Source organism: Bubalus kerabau, chromosome X, assembly GCF_029407905.1.
Source record: "Bubalus kerabau isolate K-KA32 ecotype Philippines breed swamp buffalo chromosome X, PCC_UOA_SB_1v2, whole genome shotgun sequence".
Classification (NCBI taxonomy): domain Eukaryota; kingdom Metazoa; phylum Chordata; class Mammalia; order Artiodactyla; family Bovidae; genus Bubalus; species Bubalus kerabau.
The window spans coordinates 86,585,008-86,598,993 of record NC_073647.1 but is presented as its reverse complement, the minus strand read 5'-3'; the positions used below and the strand labels follow the sequence as shown (position 1 = coordinate 86,598,993).

General features: G+C 38.8%; 1 protein-coding gene across 4 annotated transcripts in view; it reads left to right on the top strand.

Annotated features, from left to right (window-relative positions):
* The window catches only part of TENT5D (terminal nucleotidyltransferase 5D), a 75,256-nt gene that overhangs the window by 49,616 nt on the left and 11,654 nt on the right, over positions 1 to 13,986 (top strand). The window lies entirely within an intron of this gene.

Sequence of the window (13,986 nt, the reverse complement as noted above, 5' to 3'; positions counted from 1 at the left end):
TCTCGTATTTTGCCATCTTGCTAAATTAATTAGTTCCAAGTCTTTGTGTGGAACTCAGTTTTCATCTCTAGTGGGTAAATCTGGATAAATATAATCCATGTAAACAAAAGCTTTTCAGTTCCTCAATTCTTTAGAGTGCATAAACATCCTGAAGCCAAAATGCTTTGAGTATTGCTGGTCCACTGCATTAACTACCTTAGAGATACCAAGGGAATATTTCATGAAGAGATGGGCACAATGAAGAACAGAAAGAGTATGGACATTACAGAAACAGAAGATATTAAGAAGAGATGGCAAGAACACACAGAAAAGCTGTACAAAAAAAGATCTTAATGAAACAGATAACTACGATGGTGTGATCACTCACCAAGAGCCAGACATCCTGGAGTGAGAAATCAAGTGGGCTTTAGGAAGCATCACTATAAACAAAACTAGTGGAGGTGATGGAATTCCATCCGAGCTCTTTCAAATCCTGAAAGATGATGCTGTGAAAGTGCTGTACTCAATATGCCAGCAAATTTGGAAAATTCAGCAGTGGCCACAGGACTGAAAAACATCAGTTTACATTCTAATGCCAAAGAATGTTCAAACTAGTGCACAATTTTGCTCATCTCACATGCTAGCAAGGTAATGTTCAAAATCCTTAAAGCTATGCTTCAACAGTATGTGAACTGACAACTTAGAGATGGACAAGCTGTATTTAGAAGAAGCAGAGGACCCAGAGATCAAATTGCCAGCATCTATTGGATCATAGAAAAAGCAAAGGAATTCTAGAAAAAACATTGACTTCTCATTCATTGACTACACCAAAACCTTTGACTATGTGGATCACAACAAACTAAAAATTTCTTAAAGAGTTGAGAGTACCAGCCCACCTTATCTGCCTCCAGAGTAACCTGTATGCAGGTCAAGAAGTAACAGATAGAACCAGACTCCTTTCACATTTGGGAAAGGAGTACATCAAGGCTGTATATTGTCACCCTGATTATCTAACTAGTATGCAGAGTACAGCATGCAAAATGCCAGGCTGGATGAATCAGAAGGTGGAATCAAGATTGCCAGGAGAAATATCAACAACCTAAGATATGCAGATGATACCACTTTAATGGTAGAAATTGAAGAGGAACTAAAGTGCCTCTTGATGAGGGTGAAAGAGGAGGGTGGAAAAGCTGGTTTAAAATTCAACATTCAAATAACTAAGAACATGTCATCCAGTCCCATCACTTCATGGCAAATACATGGGGAAAAAGCAGAAACAGTGACAGATTTCATTTTCATGGTCTCCAAAATCACTGCAGAAATTGACTACAGTCATGAAATTAAAAGACACTAGCTCATTGGAAGAAAAGCTATGACAAGAGTGTATTAAAAGCAGAGATATCACTTTGCCAACAAAGGTACATATACTTTGTTTTTTCCAGTAGTCATGTATGGATGTGAGGGTTGGACCATAAGGAAGGCTGAGCACCAAAGAATAGATGCTTTCAAATTGTGGTGCTATAGTTGACTCTTGAGAGTCTCTTGGAGGGCAAGGAGATCACACCAATCAGTCTAAAAAAGAAACCAGCCCTGAATGTGCATTGGAAGGACTGACACTAAAACAAGCTCCAATACTTTGGCAACCTGATGCAAAGAGCCAACTCATTGGAAAAGACCCTGATACTGGCAAAGATTGAGGACAAGAGGAGAAGGGGGTAACAGAGAATGAGATGGTTGGATGGCATCACTGACTCAATAGATATGAGTTTGAGCAAACTAATGGAGATAATGAAGTACAGGGAAGCCTGGTGTGCTGCAGTTCATGGGGTTGCAAACAGTCACACACAACTTTGCAACTGAACAACAACAACAAATTCATCTGTATATGTTATTTTTTTACTATTTTTTATTGAAGTCAAAATAACTTGAGAAATGTTTTTAATCCTTAATATGTCCAATGTAGCATTGTTTTATTTGAGACTTGGAAATCATAATTGTCTCATATAAAATGCTCATTTGAAAATACTCTTAACTATAATAGTGGTAATGATGCAACAGTAATATTCCTGGTCTCCTGGCAACAGTATCCATGTGATTGTTGCAAGTGAGGTACAGAGAATGTGAGGAGATCAGTTTATGGGGAACTCTGGAGAAGAAAGTTAGTCTTCAGAGAAGGTGGTGTTAAATTCAACAAAGTGTGCTAACAAAAGACCTGGTAGGAAATCTCATAGAAAGGGAATGTTATTACTTTTAGTTTCAGCTGTGTGTAAACATTGAAATTATGTTTTATTCAAAAACTTATTTTATTTAACTAAAGTATGTATACTGAATGTCTTAGAAAATTAGCTCTTTTATTAATAATTGTGTCAATATGGCTCTGGTAAAATTGAGCACAGTTAATGTGCTGAAAAAAGCATCAGTGATTATTTTAAGGTTTCAGTTTCTGTGCTAAGTCAACAGTAATAAATGGCAGATATAACACATGTTCATGCAGTATCAATAATTATGTTTATTTACAAAGCTAAGGCAAAGGAAATAAAAAAACCCCAGATTAATTGATTAACACATTGACATCTCAATAACCTGATAGTGAATGTTTTTTCAAAATTTAACTTCATAGATTTCTAAAATGAAGTATTAAAGTTCTGTACTTAATTTTTTCTTTAGATATCAAGTATGTTTAAGTACTACATATCAGTGAATGAAAGTTAAAACTAAGGTGATCAAGAATCAAGTATGTTTACGTGTGTGTGTGTGTGTGTGTGTGTGAGTTAATCGCTCAACCATATCTGACTCTTTGCAACTCCATGGATTGGGGCCTGCCAAGCTCCTTTGTCCATAGGATTTCCCAGGCAAGAATACTGGAGTAGGTTGCCATTCCCTTCTCCAGGATATCTTCCCAAGGCAGGGATAGAAGCCGGGTCTCACACATTGCACTCTTTATTGCCTGAGCCACTAGGGAACACTCATTTTTCTTCCTATAAAGCACTCATTCGTTATCTCTTTTGCACAGTCTTTCAGTACCTTGAAAGTGAAGTCTTATTTTTGTGCTAGTAGAACAATTAAATAATTTGTTAAATAATTGTTAATAACCTTTATTACAAACAAAGGTTAGAAATAGTCAGATTAATGCATTTAATATTACTAATCATAGCTTAGTATATTTCAGTAGTGTTCAGTTCAGTTGCTCAGTCATGTCTGACTCTTTGTGGAGCCATGGATTGCAGCACATCAGGCTTCCCTGTCCATCACCAACTCTCAGAGCTTACTCAAACTCATGTCCATTGAGTTGGTGATGCTATGCAACCATCTCATTGTCTGTCGTCCCAGTCTTCTGCCTTCAATCTTTCCCAGCATCAGGGTCTTTGCAAATGAGTCAGTTCTTCGCATCAGATGGCCAAAGTATTGGAGTTTCAGCTTCAGCATCAGTCCTTCCAATGAATATTCAGGACTGACTTCCTTTAGGATAGACTGGTTGGATCTCCTTGCAGTCCAAGGGACAATCAAGAGTCTTCTCCAATACCACAATACAAAAGTATCAATTCTTCAGCACTCAGCTTTCTTTATAGTCCAACTCTCACATCCATACATTACTACTGGAAAAACCATAGCTTTGACTAGATGGACCTTTGTTGGCAAAGTAATGTCTCTGCTTTTTAATATGCTGTCTAGGTTGGTCATAACTTTTCTTTCAAGGAGCAATAGTCTTTAAATTTCATGGCTGCAATCACCATCTGCAGTGATTTTGGAGCCCCCCAAAATAAAGTCTGTCACTGTTTCCATTGGTTCCCCATCTATTTGCCATGCAGTGATGGGACCAGATGCCATGATCTTTGTTTTCTGAATGTTGAGTTTTAAGCCAACTTTTTCACTCTCCTCTTTCACTTTCATCAAGGGGCTCTTTAGTTCTTCTTCGCTTTCTACCATAAGGGTGGTGTCATCTGCATATCTAAGATTATTGATATTTCTCCCAGCAATCTTGATTCCAGCTTGTGCTTCATCCAGTCCAGCATTTCTCATGATGTACTCTGTATATAAGTTAAATAGCAGGGTAACATATACAGCTCTGATGTACTCCTTTCCCAATTTAGGAACCAGTTTGTTGTTCCATGTCTGGTTCTAACTGTTGCTTCTTGACCTGCATACAGATTTCTCAGGAGGCAGTTCAGGTGGTCTGGTATTCCCGTCTATTCAAGAATTTTCCACAGTTTGTTGTGATCCACACAGTCAAATGCTTTAGCATAGTTAATGAAGCAGAAATAGATGCATTTCTTGAATTCTTTAGCTTTTTATATGATCCAGTGGATGTTGGCAATTTGATCTCTGGGTCTGCTGCCTTTTTCTAAATCCAGTTTGAACATCTGGAAGTTCACAGTTCATATATTGTTGAAGCCTTACTTGGGGAATTTTGGACCTTACTAGCATGTGAGATGAGTGCAATTATGCAGCAGTTTGAGCATTCCTTGGGATTGCCTTTCTTTGGGATTGGAATGAAAACTGACCTTTCCCAGTCCTGTGGCCACCGCTGAGTTTTCCAAATTTGCTGGCATATTGAGTGCAGCACTTTCACAGCATCATCTTTTAGGATTTGAAATAGCTCAACTGGGATTCCATCACCTCCACTAGCTTTGTTCATAGTGATGCTTCCTAAGGCCGACTTGACTTCATATTCCAGGATGTCTGGCTCTAGGTGACTCATCCCACCATCGTGGTTATCTGGGTCATGAGGATCTTTTTTGTATAGTTCCTCTGTGTAGTCTTGCCGCTTCTTCTTAATATCTTCTGCTTTTGTTAGGTCCATACCATTTCTGTCCTTTATTGAGCCCATCTTTGCATGAAATATTCCCTTGGTATCTCTAATTTTCTTGAAGAGATCTCTAGTCTTTCCCATTCTATTGCTTTCCTCTATTTCTTTGCATTGAACACTGAGGAATGCTTTCTTATCTCTCCTTGCTATTCTTTGGAATTCTGCATTCAAATGGGTAAATCTTTTCCTTTTCTCCACTGCCTTTCACTTCTCTTCCTTTCACAGCTACTTGTAAGGCCTCCTCAGATACCCATTAAAGTAATTCTACTTTAACCATTCATTAAAGTAGTTATACTTTAAACTGTCAAAGATAGAATTTTGAAATTGTGTCTTTAAGGAATGCCATCCACCTGTTTTCACTTATGAGAAGTGGCTCAAGATATAGAGAAAAACATAAGGACCTAAAATATTTCTAGCAAAACAAAGAACAGATGGTGTTAAAGTAAGGGAGCAAACTCATGATAAAGAGAGTTTAAAAACCCACTTTTTTTCAGAAATATTGCCTTCTGAATTTAAGTTTGTGTTTGTGTTGACAAAGATTGAAGTGGGTGAGTTACTCATTTGTGTGTGATAGGAGGAGTTGGATGAGTGAAAGGTAGGAATGACAAAAGCAATACACTATTTATGGGAATGAGAAGAAATCCCCCTTCTCTTTAGGGGAAGGAAGAAAAGGAGTATTACTCCACTGGAGAAAGTTTATCACTAAAGAAAAAAGGAAAGTAGTGGAGCGATCACCAGCCTGGTATAGGAGGTACTCATGACTCAATATTACAGATGACCTTTTGTGTGACTACGGATTACCATGGAAATGGTTTTACTTTACAGAGCAAGTTAAGCCTGGCAGGAAGGGGAATCTGTGGAGTGAGTGAATGGGACTAGAGTAGTGTATTGGGGAAGTAATTTCAGCACCCATTTGCCTTTGAACAGCAGCGGTTTAGCAGCCCTGGCAGTTGCTGCAAGTGCTTGCTCGCTTTGTTCTTCCTTCCTTCCTTCCTTAATTTCTTTTCTTTTTCTTTCCTTCTCCCCTTATTTATTTATTTTTGTTTTAATTTCTTTATTTTTATCTCTCTCTATTTGACACACATCCCATTCTCCTGTGTGATTACCAGCAGACCCCCTCCAGAGCCTCACTCTAGTGCCACATCCCTGCCTGCTTCAGCTGCTCCTTGCCTGAAAGAAACTGAAGAGAGTAGCAGTTGTTTGAAGTGAGTTCTTGCAGCCTGCCAGAGGGTTCAGTGAGGGGAGAGGTGGGAGAGATGCAAACAAATAGATTTTTTTTTCTTCTAAGCTGTGGCTTTTTCCTTGAGCATTCTGGTGAGTTCCTACTATCCTGCTTCTTCAGATAGTGTTCCTGAGTCATGTGGAAGGTGTATATGTCATTGACTATAATGCTGATGCCCCCTTCACTCTCTGGAGAATCCTTGATCCCTTCAGTGTTTGCAGTGTTATCCACAAAGGGATAAGAGATCTGGAATGATGAAGGGAATGCTTACCTGGTTACTGGATTTATTATGATAATAAATTTATTATTTTTTATCATGAGGAGCTGAACAGGGTCCAGTGTAGAAAGGATGGCCGAAGGCAATGGCACCCCACTCCAGTACTTTTGCCAAGAAAATCCCATGAACGGAGGAGCCTGGTAGGCTGCAGTCCATGGGGTCGCTAGAGTCAGACACGACTGAGTGACTTCACTTTCACTTTTCACTTTCATGCATTGGAGAAGGAAATGGCAACCCACTCCAGTGTTCTTGCCTGGAGAATCCCAGGGACAGGAAGCCTGGTGGGCTGCCGTCTATGGGGTCGCACAGAGTTGGACACGACTGGGGCGACTTAGCAGCAGTAGCAGCAGCAGGTAGCTTTAGCCTACAGCTTGCCCAGAAACCCATTGCACTTTAGAGTCGTCTCAGTGATATCCCCACCTAGTCACTCCCTCCAAAGGAAACTAGAGTTCTCTCTGGCCAGCTCCCTTCACTGAGATTGATGGCAGTTTGGAGAGTCAGCAAGTCTTTTCATTAGGTATGTCAGAAGTAAAATAGGCCTGATTTGGTGGCCCATTGAATTTGCATAGCTATCAACCTCTGTCAACCAAGTAAGGAAATATAGGAAAGAAGGAGGAGGCAGTGCCTCCAGCTCTCGTACTTCCCACTGTAAAGGATTGGCACTAAAACTGAAAGGGGTTGGGAGGCAATTTCTTTAGAATAATGCATGCTTTTAAAACTGAAAAGCAATAAACAGTATCCATAACAACACAAAAATAAAAATAAAAATGAATACAACAGTGTATGTATGTGGGTTGGGACAGAATGGGAAGAAAGTGATAAGATTTCTCAGGGATCAGGGGCAGAAGTTTAACCTGGGAAAAGGCAATTCATTTTCAGCTTCTATAAATCCTGCCTTTAAATTCACAACTGCTTCTCTTTGGGACCTTTGTGTTCTTTCCTCTAGGTGACTGCCATGTTTAACTTTACTGTCCCAATGTACTTTCCACCTGAGCTTTTCCACTCAAAAGACCGTCTTGTAGCATGGTGCCACCCATATATAAGAATTTCATGAACAAGTTATTTCCCTTTCATCAGTGGCAAAAACTGAGAATTCATGTAAATTTTCAGTCAGTAAGAACACTGAATTTTAGAATGTCAAATGGAGTTAAGCATAGTATTTGAAGAGAGATGGTCATAAAATGGAGAGAATGACAGATCAGGATATGAATAACACTGAAATAGAAACTGTGCCTTGTTCTAGGTCTGAATGAAAGCTTGCACACTTCCACTATTTTCTGGTACAAGAGAAATGGATGTTCTCTTTTCTTTCCCTCCATGAGTCAAGCCTAATTAAAATAAGCACAGCAACATCTCTTAGCATTTTATCACTTCTAGTAGTTGAAAATTTTTATTAAATACATTTTAAAATTGGCTTAAAATGTCATTTTAAAAATTATGAAAATTAAAAAATAAAAACTTTTTCTAAAGCTTCATAATCATCTGAGGTACATTTGTAAGAAGTTATAAATTTGGAAAATGAAAGTGAATCTTTGCAAATGCAATAGTTTTGTGAGTTGGCCTAAACTGCAACTGTTTTAGTATTAGGAATAATGTGACTCATTCTTCAGATTTTAAAATAACTGTCTATTAGAGCAACTGATAAACACATTATGATTATGGTGTTTATAAAAAATTTCATAGATTTCCCACAGAGCTTAATGTTAGTACTAGTTTTTATAGAAAATGTCATTTGTCTACAATTTGACTCAAAACACAGGTTTATTTCTATCCTTATATGTAAAACATGCTCCAATTTTACTGGAACAAGTAAGTAATGAATCTCATTTTTTTTGTTAATTTTATTTTATTTTTTAACTTTACAATATTGTATTGGTTTTGCCATATATCAAAATGAATCCGCCACAGGTATACATGTGTTCCCCATCCTGAACCCTCCTCCCTCCTCCCTCCCCATACCATCCCTCTGGGTCATCCCAGTGCACCAGCCCCAAGCATCCAGTATTGTGCATCGAACCTGGACTGGCGACTTGTTTCATATATGATATTATACATGTTTCAATGCCATTCTCCCAAATTATCCCACCCTCTCCCTCTCCCACAGAGTCCAAAAGACTGTTCTATACATCAGTGTCTCTTTTGCTGTCTCGTATACAGGGTTATTGTTACCATCTTTCTAAATTCCATATATATACATTAGTATACTGTATTGGTGTTTTTCTTTCTGGCTTACTTCACTCTGTATAATTGGCTCCAGTTTCATCCACCTCATTAGAACTGATTCAAATGTATTCTTTTTAATGGCTGAGTAATACTCCATTGTGTCTATGTACCACAGCTTTCTTATCCATTCATCTGCTGATAGACATCTAGGTTGCTTCCATGCCCTGGCTATTATAAACAGTGCTGTGATGAACATTGGGGTACACGTGTCTCTTTCCCTTCTGGTTTCCTCAGTGTGTATGCCCAGCAGTGGGATTGCTGGGTCATAAGGCAGTTCTATTTCCAGTTTTTTAAGGAATCTCCACACTGTTCTCCATAGTGGCTGTACTAGTTTGCATTCCCACCAACAGTGTAAGAGGGTTGCCTTTTCTCCACACCCTCTCCAGCATTTATTACTTGTAGACTTTTGGATCACAGCCATTCTGACTGGTGTGAAATGGTACCTCATAGTGGTTTTGATTTGCATTTCTCTGATAATGAGTGATGTTGAGCATCTTTTCATATGTTTGTTAGCCATCTGTATGTCTAGGAAAAACAAGTTCTTTGGAATTGTCTAACTTCAGTTTTACTTTATACACACTTTTAAAACTTCAGCCATCCCCAAGCATCCTTCAGTACTGTAAAGTAATTAGCCTCCAATTAAAATAAATAAATTTAAATGAAAAAAAAATCACTTCAGCCATCACATTTTAAAAACTTCAGTTATCACAGGCATAAAAATTAGTATGACAGCCAAAGAGAAAGAGTCTACCTCAAGGTGTTGCAACTAAGAATTTGTATTTAAAGATGCATTAGACTGCGTGAGGTCAACCTTAAGTACATATATCTTTATTTTCTTACATACTGCAACTAGTTGCATCTGTCATGTACAGGCCTATCTCATTTTATCATTCATTGCTTTATTGTACTTTAGAAATACCATATTTGTTTTATTACAAATTGAAGGTTTGTGGCAACCATTCTTTTTTAAAATTTATTTTTTAATTGAAGGATAATTGCTTTACAGAATTTTGTTGATTTCTGTCAAGCCAACATGAATCAGCCATAAATATACATATGTCCCCTCTCTCTTGAATCTCCCTCTCATCTCCCTCCCCATCCCACCCCTCTAAGGTTGATACAGAGCTTCTATTTGAGTTCCCTGAGAGGTACAACAAATTCCCATTGGCTATCTATTTTACATATGGTGATGTAAGTTTCCATGTTACTCTCTCTATACATTTCACCCTCTCCTCCCCTCTCCCTATGTCCATAAATCTGTTCTCTATGTCTGTGTCTCCATTGCTGCCCTGCAAATAAGTTACTCAGTACCATCTTTCTAGATTCGTTAGTATATATGCATTAGTATACAATGTTTTCTTTGGAAGGAATGATGCTAAAGCTGAAACTCCAGTACTTTGGCCACCTCATGCGAAGAGTTGACTCATTGGAAAAGACTCTGATGCTGGGAGGGATTGGGGGCAGGAGGAAAAGGGGACGACAGAGGATGAGATGGCTGGATGGCATCACTGACTCGATGGACTGAGTCTGAGTGAACTCAGGGAGTTGGTGATGGACAGGGAGGCCTGGGGTCATGGACAGGGAGGCCTGGCATGCTGCAATTCATGGGGTCAGGGGTCGCAAAGAGTCAGACACGACTGAGCGACTGAACTGAGCTGAACTGATACAATGTTTATCTTTCTCTTTCTGACTTTCTTCGCTCTGTATAATAGGCTCTAGGTTCATCAACCTCATTAGAAATGACTCAAATGTGTTCCTTTTTATTGTTGAGTGATGTTCCATTGTGTATATGTACCAGAACTTCTTTATCCATTCATCTGTCAATGGACATCTAGGTTGCTTCCACATTCTAGCTATTGTAAGTAGTGTTTCAATGAACAATGGGGTACATGTGTCTTTTTGAATGTTGGTTCCTCAGGGTATATGCCTAGGACCCATATATTGCAGGGTCATATGGTGGTTTTATTCCTAGTTTTTTTTTAAGGAATCTCCATACTGTCTTCCATAGTGGCTGTGTCAATTTACATTCCCACCAATGGTGCAAGAGGATTCCTTTTCTACACACCATCTCCAGCATTTATTGTCTGTAGACTTTTTGAAGGTGGCCATTCTGACCAGTGTGAAGTGATATCTCATTGTAGTTTTGATTTGCATTTCTCTAATAATGAGCCATGTTGAGCATTTTTTCATGTGTTTGTTAGCCATCTGTATGTCTTCTTTGGAGAAATCTCTGTTTAGGTCTTTTTTCCCACTTTTTGATTGGGTTGTTTATTTTTCTGGTATTGAGTTGTATGAGCTACTTGTATATTTTTGAAATTAATCCTTTGTCAGTTGTTTCATTTGCTATTATTTTCTCCCATTCTGAGGGTTGTCTTTTCACCTTGCTTATAGTTTCCTTTGCTGTGCAAAAGCTTTTAAGTCTAATAAGGCCCCACTTGTTTACTTTTGTTTTTATTTCCATTACCTTATGAGGTGGGTCATAGAGGATCTTGCTTTGATTTATGTCTTCTAGTGTCCTGCCTATGTAACCACGCTTTAAATGAGTATATTGGCATCATTTTTCCAACAGCAGTTTCTCACTTTCTGTACCTGTCACATTTTGTCAATTCTTGTAATATTTCAGACTTTTCATTGTTATTATATATGGTATACTGTGATTGGTGATCTTTGATGTTACTGTTATAATTGTCTTGGAGCACCAAGAACAGTGACCTTACAAGGCTATGAACTTAATTGATAAATGTTGTGTGTGTTCTGAGTGCTCCACTGAACAGACTTTTCCCCATATCTTTCCCCTCCTCAGACCTTCCTATTCCCTGAGACATAAAAATGTTGAAATTAGGCCAATTAATAACCCTACAATGACTTCTCTAAGTGTTCACTTGAAAAAGTCACACATCTCTCACTTTAAATCAAAAGCTAGAAATGAGTAAGCTTAGTGAGGAAGGCAGGTAGAAAGTCCAGATTAATTGAAAGTTAGACTTCTTACACCAAACAACCAATTCATGAATGCAAAGGTAAAGTTCTTGAAATTTAAAATGCAGCTCCAGTGAAGAAATAGATTATAATAAAGCAAAACAGCCTTGTTGCTGATATGGAGAAATGTTTAGTCTGAATGTATTAAACAACTGATTTTCAATGTAGATGAAGCAGTTTTTGTATTAGTAAAAAAATGCCATAAAGGTCTTTCATAGCTGGAGAGAATCAGTGCTTGACTTCAAAAGTTCAAAGGGCAAAATTGACTCTCTTGTTTAGGGGCTAGTGGATATGGTGACTTTAACCTGAAGCCAATGCTGATTTACCATTCTGAAAATCCTAGGACCCTTAAGAATTATGCTAAATCTGTTCTGCTTGCATCTATAAATGGAACAACAAAGCCTGGATGACAGTACACCTGTTTACAGAACGGTTTGCTGAGTATCTTAAGCCCATTGTTGAAACTTACCATTCAGAAAAAAAGTTTCCTTTCAAAATATTACTACTCATTTGCAATGTTCATGATCACCAAAGAGCTCTGATGGAGATATACAAGATTAATACTGTTTTCATGCCTGTCAAGGCTATGGTTCTTCCAGTGGTCATGTATGGATGTGAGAGTTGAACTGTGAAGAAAGCTGAGCACCGAAGAATTGATGCTTTTGGACTGTGGTGTTGGAGAAGACTCTTGAGAGTCCCTTGGACTGCAAGGAGATCCAGCCAGTCCATCCTAAAGGAGATCAGTCCTGGGACTGATGCTGAGCTGAAACTCCAGTACTTTGGCCACCTGATGTGAAGAGTTGACTCATTGGACAAGACCCTGATACTGGGAGGGATTAGGGGCAGGAGAAGGGGACAACAGAGATGTGATGGCTGGATGACATCACCGACTTGATGGACATGAGTCTGAGTGAACTCTGGGAGCTAGTGATGGACAGGGAGGCCTGGCGTACTGCAATTCATGGGGTCACAAAGAGTCAGACACGACTGAGCAACTGAACTGAACACAATATCCATCCTGTGCCCATAGACTTATTTTTATTTCATGTTTTTTTATTTAAGAAATGTATTTTTTAAGACTGTAGCCATCATAGTGGTTCTTCTGATGGATCTTGGCAAAGTAAATATAAAACCTTCTGGAAAGGATTCACCATTCTAGGTGCTATTAAGGACATTAGTGATTCATGGGAAGAAGTCACGATATTAACATTTAATAGGAGTTTGAAATAACCAACCCCCATGGGTGACTTTGAAGGGTTCACGATTTCAGTGAAGGAAGTAACTTCAGATATGGTAGAAATAGCAATAGACTTTGAATTAGAAGTGGGTGCTAGAGATGTGACTGAATTGCTGCAGTCTCATGATAAAACTTTAGTGGATGAAGAGATAATTCTATGGATGATCAAAGAAGGTGATTTCCTGAGATGAAAGCTATCCCTGAGGAAGATACTGTGACGATTGTTGCAATGACAGCAAAGGATTTTAGAATATTACATAAACTAAGTTGATAAAGGGTCAGAGGATTGACTCCAATTTTGAAAGAAGTTCTATAGTGAGAAAATTCTATCAATCAGAATTGCATGCTACAGAGAAATCATTCATGAAAGGAAAAGTCAGTTGATGTGCCAAAACTTCATTGTCTTAGGAAATTGCCATCAGATCAGATCAGATCAGATCAGTCGCTCAGTCGTGTCCGACTCTTTGCGACCCCATGAACTGCAGTACGCCAGGCCTCCCTGTCCATCACCAACTCCCGGAGTTCACTCAGACTCATATCCATAGAGTCAGTGATTCCATCCAGCCATCTCATCCTCTGTCGTCCCCTTCTCCTCTTGCCCCCAATCCCTCCCATCATCAGTCTTTTCCAATGAGTCAACTCTTCGCATGAGGTGGCCAAAGTACTGGAGTTTCAGCTTTAGCATCATTCCTTCCAAAAATATCCCAGGGCTGATCTCCTTCAGAATGGACTGGTTGGATCTCCTTGCAGTCCAAGGGACTCTCAAGCGTCTTCAACACCACAGTTCAAAAGCATCAATAGGCACCCCAATCTTCAGCAGTCACCACCCTTATCAATCAGCAGCCATCAACATTGGGGAAAAATCCTCCACCAGCAAAAGATTATGATTCACTGAAGGCTCAGGTGATGGTTAGTGTTTTTTAGCAGTAAAGTATTTTTAATTACTGTATGCACATTTTTTTAGACAATGCCATTGCACACTTTAATAAACTACATGCATGCATGCTAAATCGCTACAGTCTTGTCTGACTCTTTGCGACCCTATGGACTGTAGCCTGTCAGGCTCCTTAGTCTATGAGATTCTCCAGGCAAGAATACTGGAATGGGTTGCCATTTCCTACTCCATTAATAAACTACAGACCAGTGTAAATACAAATTTCATATGTACTGAAAACCAAAACATATATGACTTGCTTTATTGCAATATTTGCTTATTTAGTAAGACAGATCTAGCTTCTCATTTAACCTAGGGTCTTTATTAATCT